Genomic DNA, 13,138 nt, shown 5'->3' with positions numbered 1-13,138 from the left:
TATAAGGAAAAGTATACAAAGTTATAATTACAAAATACCTGCAGCCAATCCAAGTTCATGTTATAGGGGACTATGAATACATGATGGTACCAGCCATCCAAAGTCTGCTGGTTATAATGGGAGATGTGCCCAAGGTTAAGTTGAAATAGTAAGAGAAGGCAGTGTTAACTGATAGTAGTTTAAATATCTTACTTTTGCAAATTAAAGAAAAAAAAAGCGCCTTTTCAAACACACTGTATTAGACCCTCAGAAGGATGAAGTTCTCAGCAAGGGCATTCTTCAGCTTCAGTTTCATTTGCATTGTCATTAATCTCCTGGACCTTTCAAATTCTCACGTTTGTTCTAAATTTTGATGTGCCAGATAGCCACCTGGAGGCTGGTGATACCGAAAAATTCAGGGATCAAGTGGCTGAGGTTCTGATTTTATTAGGTTTTGGTTGGGACCCAAGAAACTGCATTGTTAGTAAATAACCATGGGTAATTCTGACACTGGTGTTTTATAATGTATACTTTGAGCAGAACAGCACCTACAGAATCCAAACCAAGGGCTGGAAATAGACAAGAAAACCACCTCTTTCACTTCAACTGGAAGCTGTTACTGAGAGCAACTGATGTTTTGGGAAAACGGCCAGGAAAGGCTATTAAAGGCTAGATGTGAATTTCAGCAGGCTTCTCCTTCCATGTATAAAGAAACTTTGATCTCCCGCAGATAGAAAGGCAGAAATATTTGAAGACCAGACCATGGATTCAATCACCAGAATAACAGCATTCCAGACAAGGCTGGATTCTTAACCCAGGCAGATCTGCAAGACCTAGTTTAGCGCTTTGACCTGTGAGGAATGGGACTCTGCAATATGGATTTATCTTTAGATGTCTTGGTGTATCAATTAGCTTTTTCTGTGTTACAAACCACTGCAAAACTTGGTGGCTTAACACAACAGTTTAATATTTCTTATGTCTATATGCTTGCTTGGAAGTTATCCTGGTCTGGCTAGGCTTGATTGATCTTGGCTGAGCTTGCTTATGTGAGTGTTCAGCTGGTGTGTTGGCTGGAGGCTGGCTTGTCCAAAATGGCCTTGGCTGGAACAGCTTCATACCCCTCCACATAGTCAGGGCCGCATTCATGTGATGTGAGGGGTTCATAAGAAAACCAGAAATGTGTAAATGTTTTTTTTTCAAATCTCTACTTTTCTCAAGTTTGACTGATACAGTGTTGTCCCACTGGCAAAAATATGTTAGTGGTCAAGCCCAGAGACAGTGTAAGAGGATCCCCAAAAGGCTTGTATAAATGGAGGTATGAAAAATTGGGGCCATTAATTCAATAAATACTACATATGATGTCCCCAACTTTGTGCCTCAGTTTTTAATTTTAAAGAATCTAAAGTTGAGCTTAGTCTGCTGTAGTGTTTGACAACCTTGACACTTAATATTTTGGGACAGATAATTCTTTGTTATGGGAGACTATATTGTGCATCCCTGGCTTCTACCCACTAGATGCCAGCAGCATCCTCCCAGCTGTAATGACCTAAAATGTTCCAGACATTGCTGGGAGAAAATTTCTGCCGTCGGGAGAAAATTACCCCTGGTAGAGAACCACTAGTCTAGATGAAGGAATAACTCCTGATTTCATCACCTAATTGACTTGTTCAAGTTTAGCTCTCTACAGGGTATTTTTGATTTTTGCCTACTCTAGGCTTTAAAGCTGTATAGAGATTGGATTGTAGGAGGTGAAACTAGAGGAAGAAAGATCTATTAAAAAGCTATTAAATTTATCCAGAGGGGTTAGGGTAGTGGCAATGGGAGTGCAGTGAAATGAACAGAATCAAGAGATTTTCAAGTGATCAACAGGTCTTTTTGATAGATTGGATATAGAGGGTGAAGAAGAGAGTGATGTCAAGGATGATGCCTATGAATTAGGTAAAATTACGGGAATAAGTTGGTACTTGAGCCAGAGGGGTTGGATTTGACTAAGGTATATGGAGATACTTGGAAACCCATTCCAGAACAACAGAGACATATGGGCCAAAAATATGAAGAAGAGAATGGGATATATGTAGTTAACATTGAACCTAGGCTGGCAGATATAACAGTAGTAAGAGTGAATAGCAAGAACAGGGCTCCTAGGGAAACCTGTATATATAGCAACAGATGGAACTTCTGTTATAAAATTAATGAGTAGGAATTGTCAGAAATGTTTCAACTTCAGTTAAGAGGGGTTTGAGTCAACAGGTTGGTTACATGGATAATATCTGTAGTGGACAAAATGGAGAGGTGGACAGGGAAACCAGGGTAACAGAAGGATTGCCAGGCAGATCTGAGGGCCCTGTGAGTATGAGGGCCTTGAATTTGAGTGGTGTCTCTTTCTAAAGTTGGATGTTTTTTCTCAGCAGCACTAGGTACATTTTGTAATACATTCAGAGGAAGTAATTATTTATATTAACCAAAGATTGAGATTTTACCAAATTGATGAGCTATTAGAAAAAAAATTAATTTTATGGTATTTGCAAGCTAGTGTTTAAGATATTGGCCATACCACCCTGAAAATGCCTGATCTCATCTAAATTGATGATTTTATATCTAAGGATATAAAAGTTGAAGGGGGACTCTGGGGAGATATTAAATATTCAAGGAATGGAGATCCTATTGAGTTTAAAGGGTTCATGTAGTGAGACTAACTAAGTGCAATATCTGGGAGTATGGGAAGTTTTGATCAAAGAGGTTTTGATCAGGTGTATCTTGATATAAGATTTTATAGGTGGGGTATATCTGTGTGATGACAGCAAGGTCCAGGTTACTTGTGTAGCTGATGGGAAATAAAGGTCATTCAAGATGATAAAATCAAGGAATAGATTAATCTGGGTTTTAATGGATTGTCAGTGTGGATTGTGACATTTCCCTGAACTATGGTGGTGCTTGGGATAAACACTGTCAATGCAAAGTTCTGTAGAGAGGGTATTTTAGAGAACTGGAAGAGTAACAGTCTCTGTGCTGATTGGCCTTACTGCAGTAAGAACAGCAGCAAAAGTCTAAATGAATAACCAAAAAAAAAAAAAAAGTATTTCTCTCATGTCATGTGTTGGCAACTTTTGGGTAGCATGTTCTGCAGCTCTGTTGTAGGTGTCTTCTCAGTCCAGGATCCAGGTTGATGAAATAGTCTCTGTTTAAAATGTACAGCTTTTAAGTATAGAGGAAAAAAAGGAAAGAGGAGGGAGAGAGAGAGAGAGAGAGAGAGAGAGAGAGAGATGGAATTCCTACTTTCAATTTGCTGATTGTGACTTGAGCCAAGCCTGACGATGAGCTATGGAGCTATAATCTACATAAAGGGAGGGATACCTGGCAAACCTTATGGCAACTATTGGAAATGTAAAATCCTCTTTTTCAAGGAGGTAGAAGTGAATGACTACACTACCATCTACAGTCGGGAAGCAGCAGACAAGAGAGTGACAAATCCACCTACTTCCCTGCGATTGAGAGGCGAAGAATCAATAGCTCCCATTTGAGAGGGTACATTTATTTCTTATTAAGAAGTGATCTTCATCTTTGAAAATCTAATTCCTTGTGCTTTCTGCAGGATGCAGTTGTATTAATTATCACCTTTTAAAAAGTTAAACAGTCAATTTCTCATTTTCAACTGGATATAATTCCTCCTTCATCTTTCCTAATACAAAATTATGCTCTTGATTGCATTGCCTTTTCAAGCCATTAGTTTGTTTCTTTTTTAATATAAAACAAGTTTTGCTGCTTGGACACTTTTCAACCCTTAACTTTTTTTCTATAATTTGGACCATGTTAAGATACTTATTTCCAAACATTTTGTTGTTCATGTGCTCTTTGTATTTCTCTTTTTTCCTTCTTTTTTCTTCCCTCTCTTTATAAAAGTGTTTGAACATTCTTTCTTAACCTTTTTTTCCTTTTGGCTTTTTTGAAAAATTTCTTAGTTCTCTCACCTCTGATTGCTCCTTTTCTATCTACTTTCCTGGCTTTTCTTTCTTCTGGTCTAGGTATGGGTTTCCCTCATGATTCTACCTTTATCTCCCCCAACCCCCCCACCCCTCCTGCTTTTCTTTCTCAAGTTCCACTCCATACCACTCCCCTTCATATTCCTCTCTCTTCCTCCTAACTCTTCTTCTCTTTTAAAAATTATACAGTAATAAATATACAGGAGAACTTGTGTTTTGAAAATGTGCTAATGATAAAGACAACATGGATTAGGCTAATATGGAGTTTGTGTGCTCCAGGTTGAAAGAAAATTTTTCTTATAAAGCTCCAGGATAAGCAAAACACAAAGCTGACTGGGCCATCCCAGTAAATTCTAAATTTGTTTCTCCATTCTAGTGCCCTAGGCACTTTTGGTGGGAGAAGTGAAGAGCGTGGTGACTACGCTAGCCAGTTCTGAGTGCCCACTCTTTATTTACCTAGTACATGTCCTTGATTGTTGATTCATCTCTGTGTGTCTCTGGTTCCCTTTCTCTAGAGTGTCAGTAATAATAGGAATTATTTTATAGGGTTATAGTGAGTATTAAACAGTTATACGTCAAGCACTTAAGACAGAATTTGGCACATGTAAGAAATCAAATTTTTTTATTATTTATAAGGTGTGTGTGTATATATATATATATATATATATATATATATATATATATATGTTTTACAAATGCTGTATTTTTTAAGGGGTGGAGGTAATTAGGTTTGTTTGTTTATTTATTAATGGCAGTACTGGGGATTGAACCTAGGACCTCATGCATGGTAAGCATGCACTCTACCACTGAGCTATACCCTCCCCCGGCATATTTTTTATAATAATGTTCTGTGGTGAAACCTTCATTGATTTTCCCTTTTCTATGGAATTAAGCCAAACTCCTAATCCTGGTCCTTGATAATATGATTATCACTTCCTGTTGTGATATCCATTTTTGTAATTATGTCTTCTGTTCATGGCTGACTTCTAGTTCATGGGATTAGGAGCGACTTGACAGTGTGATGTATATTTTATCTATCTTTATATTTCCAGAATCGCAGTCCTGGGATGTTGTGTACACATAATAAGTGTTTGGAGGGTGTGAGTGTGAATTCCACTCGCTCTCTTAACTCCATGCACTTGCTGTGTTTTTATCCAGCAGTGGGCCTCCTGCCTTTTTTCTGCCTGTTGAAATCATTCCTTTCTTTTTCATGTCTGCTAGGAAACTTTTCTTTTTAATCTTCTTACTGAAATTTCATACTACATTCTGGGGATCATTTTTTTATGGCCTTAATCATAGTTAGGGCCAAAGTTAGTTAGTTGAACTTTACTTCCTGTATCTTCAGGACTAGGTTTTGTCCCCTTAGCTATTGAATTCACTTTCAACCCTTTGATACCAAGATTTGGTGATTATCTGTTTCTTCCATAATAGTTTGTCCTTTATAGTTTTTCCATAAATGTTTGCTCTCCCTAAAGGGGAATAGATATCTCCTCCCCTGCTTGCTCATTATTGTTTGTGCCTTTGCATGTAATATTTGCTATAGATTCCTGATGCAGTTATTTGGAGTGAACTACCTTGTTTGTCTTTGCCACCTGAACCTTTGAGTGATTGTGTTACTTGTATTTGTATTCTTCTGTTTCCTGCCGTTGATCTAGGTAAATTTTTTACTGGATCAGTTGAATGATTTATCAACTAGAAATTGATCTAATATATTTTCAGATGAAATGATTCATGGAATTGTACAAAATTTCAGTTGAACAATCTCTGGAGAAAATACCTCTTTTAATGAAGGAATAGTGTTGGAGATATTTGGGAAAAGATTATATAAATCTGTAAAAATTTAACTTATTTATTCCTTCTATGCTTTTTGAAAATACGTCCTACTGACATTACGTCTTAGAGGGTAGGATTATATTTGCACTTCTTTGTAGCTTTTATCATTGTTAAAATTTCATGTACATACATTTGTATGTATAAAATTACATTTTATATGAATTATACATATGTAGTTATTTGGTTATGAATAAGTTCACTGATATTTTACATTAAAAAGTAATTTCTGAGCTTTATAATAGTTTAACATGATGTTATACAGGGTGACTTCAAAATTTATTTTTTGCTTATGAAGTGTTTACATTTTTTTTTTCTGGACACATACTTTGTGTGTTATAGAAACATCTGAAAGAGGGAAGGTGCTGGTAATACTGGTGGCACTCTACAGAGAAGTAAAGAAGAGACCAATACACATGTGTTCAAAAAGATAAATCAAGTTATCTTTGAAAGGTTTTAAAGTAGGCAAAACTAAAGAAGCAATAAGAACCCACATCCCTATATTTTTATATCTTTTTCTATATTTTTGTTAAAACCAAAATGATGAGAGAAGGTGATCACAAATATATCAGTATTCCATTTTTCAGGATCTATAAAAACAAAACAAGACAAAATACCACAAGCCATTAATTAAAAGTACACAAGCTCTTCCTTCTGTTGTTTTAAAATAGCCTAATGGTGGGTCTGGCATTAAAACCTGGGACCATGGAGTTAAATAGATGCAAATTTGCAAACTGGCCTACTGTTTATATTTGAGATCTTTGGAAAGTCACAAAAATTCTCATAGCCTCATCTTTAAAAAGGAGACAACGTTATCTATCTTTACAGGGATGCTATGAATATTAAATGAGGTTTAGTACAAGGAGTATTTAATGCAGTAACATCAGAATTATTCTGTGTTCTACAATTGGCATTTATCATTGTGATTTTTATAATATATATTTGGGGTAATTCCAATTTATATTCATAATTAGAAGTGCCAATATTCAGAAACAGGAGTAATATATGATACTTTCCTATTCTTTAAAATTCCTTCTTAAGAATCATTTTATATCATGATGCGTGTGTTTCAGTCAATGGTTATAGCAAGAGAGCTCTTCTGTGGGTTGTGATTTAGTTTATATTTCTATTCTTGAGGCTAATCATAATATTTACTAAAATATTTCATCTTTTTTGCCTTATTAGAGCTGATAGATCCTGAAAGAGTGAGGGGTGCAATCCCCCAATGTCAAATGTATATTTGTACAATTTAGTAAACTTTGAAGTATAAACTAACTTTTGTTTACTAAAGCCCTAATTAAAAGTGATTTTTTTTTCAGGAAAATAAAACACATTTCAGCATTGAGAGGAGAGGGTCAAAATACATACACATTTGGTGAATCTTTTGTTTCTTTCTTTTAGTAGGGATCTGCTAGCATTGGGTTTATAGATATAACCTATCTGCCCAAGGAGACCAAATTTAATTTTTTAATTAAAAGAGAATAAGAGCTTTTAATCCATATGGCAGATTTATTTATTTATTTATTTTTTATAATTCCTTTTTTTAATTGAGTTATAGTCATTTTACAGTGTTGTGGCAAATTCCAGTGTAGAGCACAATTTTTCAGTTATACATGAACATACATATATTCATTGTCACTTTTTTTTTTTCACCATGGGCTACCACAAGATCTTGTATATATTTCCCTGTTCTATACAGTATAGTCTTGTTTATCTATTCTATATGTGCCTGTCAGTATCTATAAATTTTGACATCCCAGTCTATCCTTCCCACCCCCCACCCCCTTGGCAGCCACAAGTTTGTATTCTATGTCTGTGAGTCTGTTTCTGTTTAGTATTTATGTTCTTTTTTTTTTAAATTCCACATATGAGTGATCTCACATGGTATTTTTCTTTCTCTTTCTTGCTTGCTTCACTTAGAATGACATTCTCCAGGGACATCCATGTTGCTGCAAATGGCGTTATGTTGTCATTTTTTATGGCCGAATAGTATTCCATTGTATAAATATACCACCTCTTCTTTATCCAGTCATCTGTTGATGGACATTTAGGCTGTTTCCATGTCTTGGCTATTGTAAATAGTGCTGCTATGAACATTGGGGTGCAGGTGTCTTTTTGAAGTAGGGTTCCTTCTGGATATATTCCCAGGAGCATATGGCAGATTTAGAAGCTATCTGTTTATCTTTCTTTTTGATGTGGCAAAAAAATACCTGGTCTTAGACACATCTTAAAGTCATTCATTTGGTTAGAAAATACTTTGGAAAGTGTTGTTTATCTTGGTTTTGCCTTTGTCTTCTTGTGACTTGATGCATTTGTAAGCGTAGAAGTTGTAGAATTTATGGAAGCGGTTGTTGCTGATTGGCAGCTGTGGTGAATGCTGCTGGGCATTGGTGGTGGCCTCAGGTTGGAGGGTGCTGGGAGCCATGGTGCTGGATGCAATGCTTGTAGTTTCACTGGTGGAGGCAGCAGAAGCAATGGCAGCAGCAGTGGTAGTGCAGATGGAGGAGCACTGGAATTGGCTGGTGGTGCTTGAGAATTGGGGTTTACAACATTCTCAGGTGGTGAAGTAGGTCTGTGTGGTGATGGACCATGTGGGCGGTGGGGAAAAAGGGGATGGCAGGGATAATGGCCTATGGGGGATTCTTGACGACATGGTAACCATGTGGATCTGCAGAAGCTTATCCAAATTTTGCAGAACGCTGTCTTGACTCATAAAGACGTGTTTGCTTAAATGGTTTAAAATGCTCTTCAGAACTTTCACTAGACTTAAGAGAATACAAAAAAAAATTTTTTTATGCAGATTAGATGCATAAATTAGCTTGAAATCAGGTTTCAATATGTATCTATGTTGTCACTTAAATTTGTGTAAATATTCTAACTTCATTCCATAAGTAATTTGATTGGTGTGCCTACCAAGTAGACAGAATTATGATCTTTGGTGTATCAAGTAAACTATATTTCTGCTATTCTCAAGGCCTAATAGTTTTACTACAAATTTTCCCAAAATGTGTTCCATAGTAGGCATTGCATTGAAAAGATTTTGGTAGTCAAACGACTATGGAAAACATTTTGGTAAAGTAAAGGACATTTCTTTACTAGAAAGCTTATTGGAATTGTTAATGTAATATGCCAATGAAGATTTAGCCTATCCAAGGGATATGTAGTATTTTCCGAACTTGCTTCACCATGGAAATATTGTGTGTGTGAATGTGTATGTGTGTGTGTGTGTGTGTGTGTGTGTGTAGCATGTCTTCATTCTAGTGTTTTAGTGTTTCATGGAGAACCTTTTGGGACATGCTACAATTTCTATCTTGAAAAATAGCATAATGCATTTTACTGCTCTGAATAAAGAGAATAAAAGGAGATTATAGGAGCTTTGCATTGCTCTTTTCCTAGACCCCTAACACCAGACTGATAGAGCGTTCCATGAATCCATGTAGCTGACAATTGCACAGAATCACACACACTAAGAACTAGAAGTGTCTTAGCTCAGCCAGTGTACATCTACTCAGTGATAGCCTCATTGCAGCAAAGTCATGGGCAATTTTAATTCGCTTTAGGTACATGGACTTTTAATATAGTGTTCCCTTAGGATTTCAATTTAGGCCCTTGTCTCTTCCTTTGTCTTCACTGGCAGAAATTAATCCTTGGGATTCTAACTATGACACACCTCCTGCCTCTTCATGAAACATTAGTTCTGAATAAATTCTGAGAAATAGTCAAATACCTGACTTTTAGGTGAAATAAATTGCCAAAACTGTGATAAATTTTCAAGGTAGGTTTGAAATTTTTTTTTGTAAGTATCAGCACAATTTGGATCACTAAACCTGGACAATGTCTATTCCATAGCATTAGAAGCAGGATAACTTTTTGTTTGTTTGTTTTTAAGGATTCATTTAGAACACTTGTCTTGGAATGGGGGAAAAAAAGAGAGCAGGGGGATGTAACAGGATGATGTGACAGATATTTTCAGATAACACAGCCTACTGTGCAGCCCACCCCTATTCTGACATGGAGTCGGGGTTATGAGAATTAGAAATGTCAGAGGGTGGAAACAGGGATCTGTCATTCTGAAAAGTCTTTCCATATGATTCTGAATTTTCTTTCCTTTTCGGTTCAAAACCATTGATTTTTGAGAAAAGGAACTAGCTTTTACTTTTTTGTAGGATTATAAGAAGGTTCCATATTAAAAAGACATCAATATTTATGAGGAGGGAAAATTTACATTGAATAAACAAATGCAGATAGTTTTTGGTACTGAAGGCTGGACGAACTTTACTTTTCAGCTAAGCTGTCCTACTCCCATTGTAGGTGAATGCATACCTAAAGTCAAGCAACTGGAGGCTGGTTTTGGTGCTCAGACCTACTCCCATTGCGTCCCTAGCCTTTGGTAATTAGGTGACTCTGGCTCTCTTAACATTTTCTTAGGTTGGGAATCAAAGAAAATATATGTACCTTACCAACTCCTCAGTCATAACTGACTTTGATTATGAATGAAAATGTAACATGATAACCAGAAATATAAATAAAACTTAATTTCTCTGTGGAGTTTTCGCTTTCGTGCATCAGTTGACTAAAATGAGACGGAGATTAAAATATATTTAAAAATTAGACCCAGAACATATATGACATTTTTAGGATACTGATTATAAATTACTTATGAGGGTAAAACGTGGCTGGGTTAGAGTCAATAGAATAGGATACAATTTTAGAATTTTGGGTGTAATCATTAAACAAGAGGGACCTGCTAACAATTCAGAGTACACAGTTCATGGGCTAAGGATGATCAGATTTTCTGGAGGTCTTTAAGCAGAAGACTTCCTCTCCTTCCACAGTCTCATGGGTGTGTTGCCAACCAGTCTCCAGTCTCCAGGTAGTGCTAGTTTTGGCTTCGTTTATCAAAATAACTGTCATTCACTCAGGTGCCAAACCTGGGGACTATTATGTAACCATGTCTTTGTGGATTTGGTGCAGGGAAAAACCAGCCTGTCTTTTGTGGGAGAGAAAAATGTGTGATCCAAAGAACTCTGGAATAAGGTTTCTCACTGGATGGAAAATCCTCTCTGCTGCATTTTAGCATGGGACAAGATTGGAAGAGCCAGTTCCCATAGTTAGCAGTGCCCATAAGATATTTATTGCTTCTGAAATGATACTGGATTTTGTTTGCAGCACAAAGCCTTAGACAAGGTCCCCTTCACCTTTTAGATAATGTAATTTAGGTGCAACGTTATGTAAACAGACCTAAAAATGTGAGGATACCAAGCATGTGCTCTTAATAGAAGATTATTTATCATGTCTAAAATTTCTTAATTTACTTGACTGATATGAAATCTTTGATAAGGTTGCAGATTTATTTTATGGTGTCCCTTAAAATCGGTTCTCTTTTTCACACATCTTTCTTTCTTTTTGAGGAAACTACAAAGACTAAATGTTATCCAGGAATGATACTACAGAAGTAGAATCACAGTACACAATTTAAAATCATGACACTACAGTGTGCTACATACACATGTTGGGAATTCTAAAGACTACCAATATGTAGAAAAAAAAAAAGAAAAATATTGATTGTATCCCAAGGTCAACACAAGATCACAGAGAAAGTTCAGTTAAAGTCTCAGGCAAAAATAAAATTAAAATAAGGTCTGTGTACTATAAATCTATGTTGACGTAAAACAGTGAACTGAATGTACACTCTATGACTGAGAACCAAGTGAGAAAATAAATATATGTGAAGGTATTTGATATTTACTGAGAAGCAAGCAATGAAAGTTAAGATGACAGCAATCAAAATCAGAGCCTTTGTCTTGTCTTAGGGTCTTCTAGAAATAGACAGCAAAGATGCTTCATTGGTTGGGGGGGAAATCAAAGAAATACCAATTTGTTTTTGCTAAATTTTAACCAAAGGAAAAACATTTATGCATGCTATGGCACATCCATGGCATATATTGTACCTATGGTGTAATAAGAACTTATGAAATTTATATAAGAAAAATATTGAGTACAACAGATAGATGCAAAGGTTAAGAATAATGAATTCCAATAACAAAATGAACAGTAGATAAAAATGTAGACCAAAAATGTAGACAAAAGACCTTGTTTCGTTGTCAAGAAAACATATAGAACTTTCTTTTGACCTACTGTTTTACAATTACTAAGGAGTTATTTAAGAAAGTAAAACAAAAACATAGTCAAGATTGTGGTGAGGTTGATATCCTTGCATGCAGCCAGTGGTTCTATTCATCAAGATAATTTTTTTTTTGAAAAGCAGGACTGCAATATGCAAAAGAAACATGAAAATGTTTATACTTTTAAAGAATCTCAGTCTTGAGGATTATTCTTGATAAATTAACTAATAGAAAAAAATTTTAAATGTTCACTCTAGTGTTAGTTATAATTAAAAAATAATGGATACTGATAATCATGAAGACTTTGTAAAAACTCGAAAAATGCTTATGTTTTAATGATAAGTGAAAAATTTAAATACCATACTGTATGTAAATTATCCAAGTGGATAAGGACAGGAAAATAAAAGCAAAAATTAAAATATGTGGTATAATGGTTTAATTCATATGCAGACTTTTTGTTATTAAAAAATTATGATGTTTTGTCCATTTTATAATTTAAACACACAAAAGAAATTGAGAAATTGCCATTAAAATGCTCTTCTGGCTTTGATTTTGACCTTGCATACTAAGACACTAGACAGAAAATTTTAAGTTAACTTACAACTTAAAAATGTGTATAGTAAAAAATATGAAATATTTATATAATCTTATCATCAGTATCATTATTATTATCTGCAAGAAACTTTTAGAGATTTGACATTTCTGTTTTGATATCATCATTATTGCTATATTCTCTCGGCCAATAGAAAAGCAAACAAATGAGAACCTAAATCTCTCCAATTGCAGTTCTTTGAGGGCTGTTATAAAATTACCCCTTTTCATAATTTTGCATTCATATGTCATACTTCAGTAATGAATCAGTTTTTTGGGGGGTTTACCATTCACTTACTTAATTCCTCTCCCAAAGAAAAATCGCTAAGTAGAGGAATTAATGGCTAATTACTTATGATTACAAAATCTCAGCTTCAAATGTGACTGCTTTTCTAATCTTTAAGTTACAACATTAAAAACATGATAGCCACAATGTAACTGATGGAGAATTATTATCTTTTAACAATGGCTTTATTCATTAGGGCATCTCCTTGTGATTTTAGGGGAAAGACCACTGGATCAATATTCCTAAGAGTTGAGCTTCATTTGTCAAACCGTGGTCACATTACTTAACCTATCTGAGGCTCATTTTTCTAATTCTAAAGTAAAGTCATTAATTTATTTGATGAAATT

General features: G+C 35.3%; 1 long non-coding RNA gene and 1 other non-coding gene across 2 annotated transcripts in view; one reads left to right on the top strand and one right to left on the bottom strand.

Moving 5' to 3' along the window:
• Positions 1-13,138, top strand: part of LOC135321161 (uncharacterized) — a 344,866-nt gene that overhangs the window by 139,490 nt on the left and 192,238 nt on the right. The gene's annotated exons all lie outside the window — the stretch shown is intronic.
• On the bottom strand, positions 4,709-4,781 carry TRNAG-ACC (transfer RNA glycine (anticodon ACC)). The gene has a single exon. It is a non-coding gene; the product is annotated as a tRNA-Gly (tRNA).

Source organism: Camelus dromedarius, chromosome 1 (genome assembly GCF_036321535.1).
Source record: "Camelus dromedarius isolate mCamDro1 chromosome 1, mCamDro1.pat, whole genome shotgun sequence".
NCBI lineage: Eukaryota > Metazoa > Chordata > Mammalia > Artiodactyla > Camelidae > Camelus > Camelus dromedarius.
This window is presented reverse-complemented; position numbering and strand designations above follow the sequence as displayed.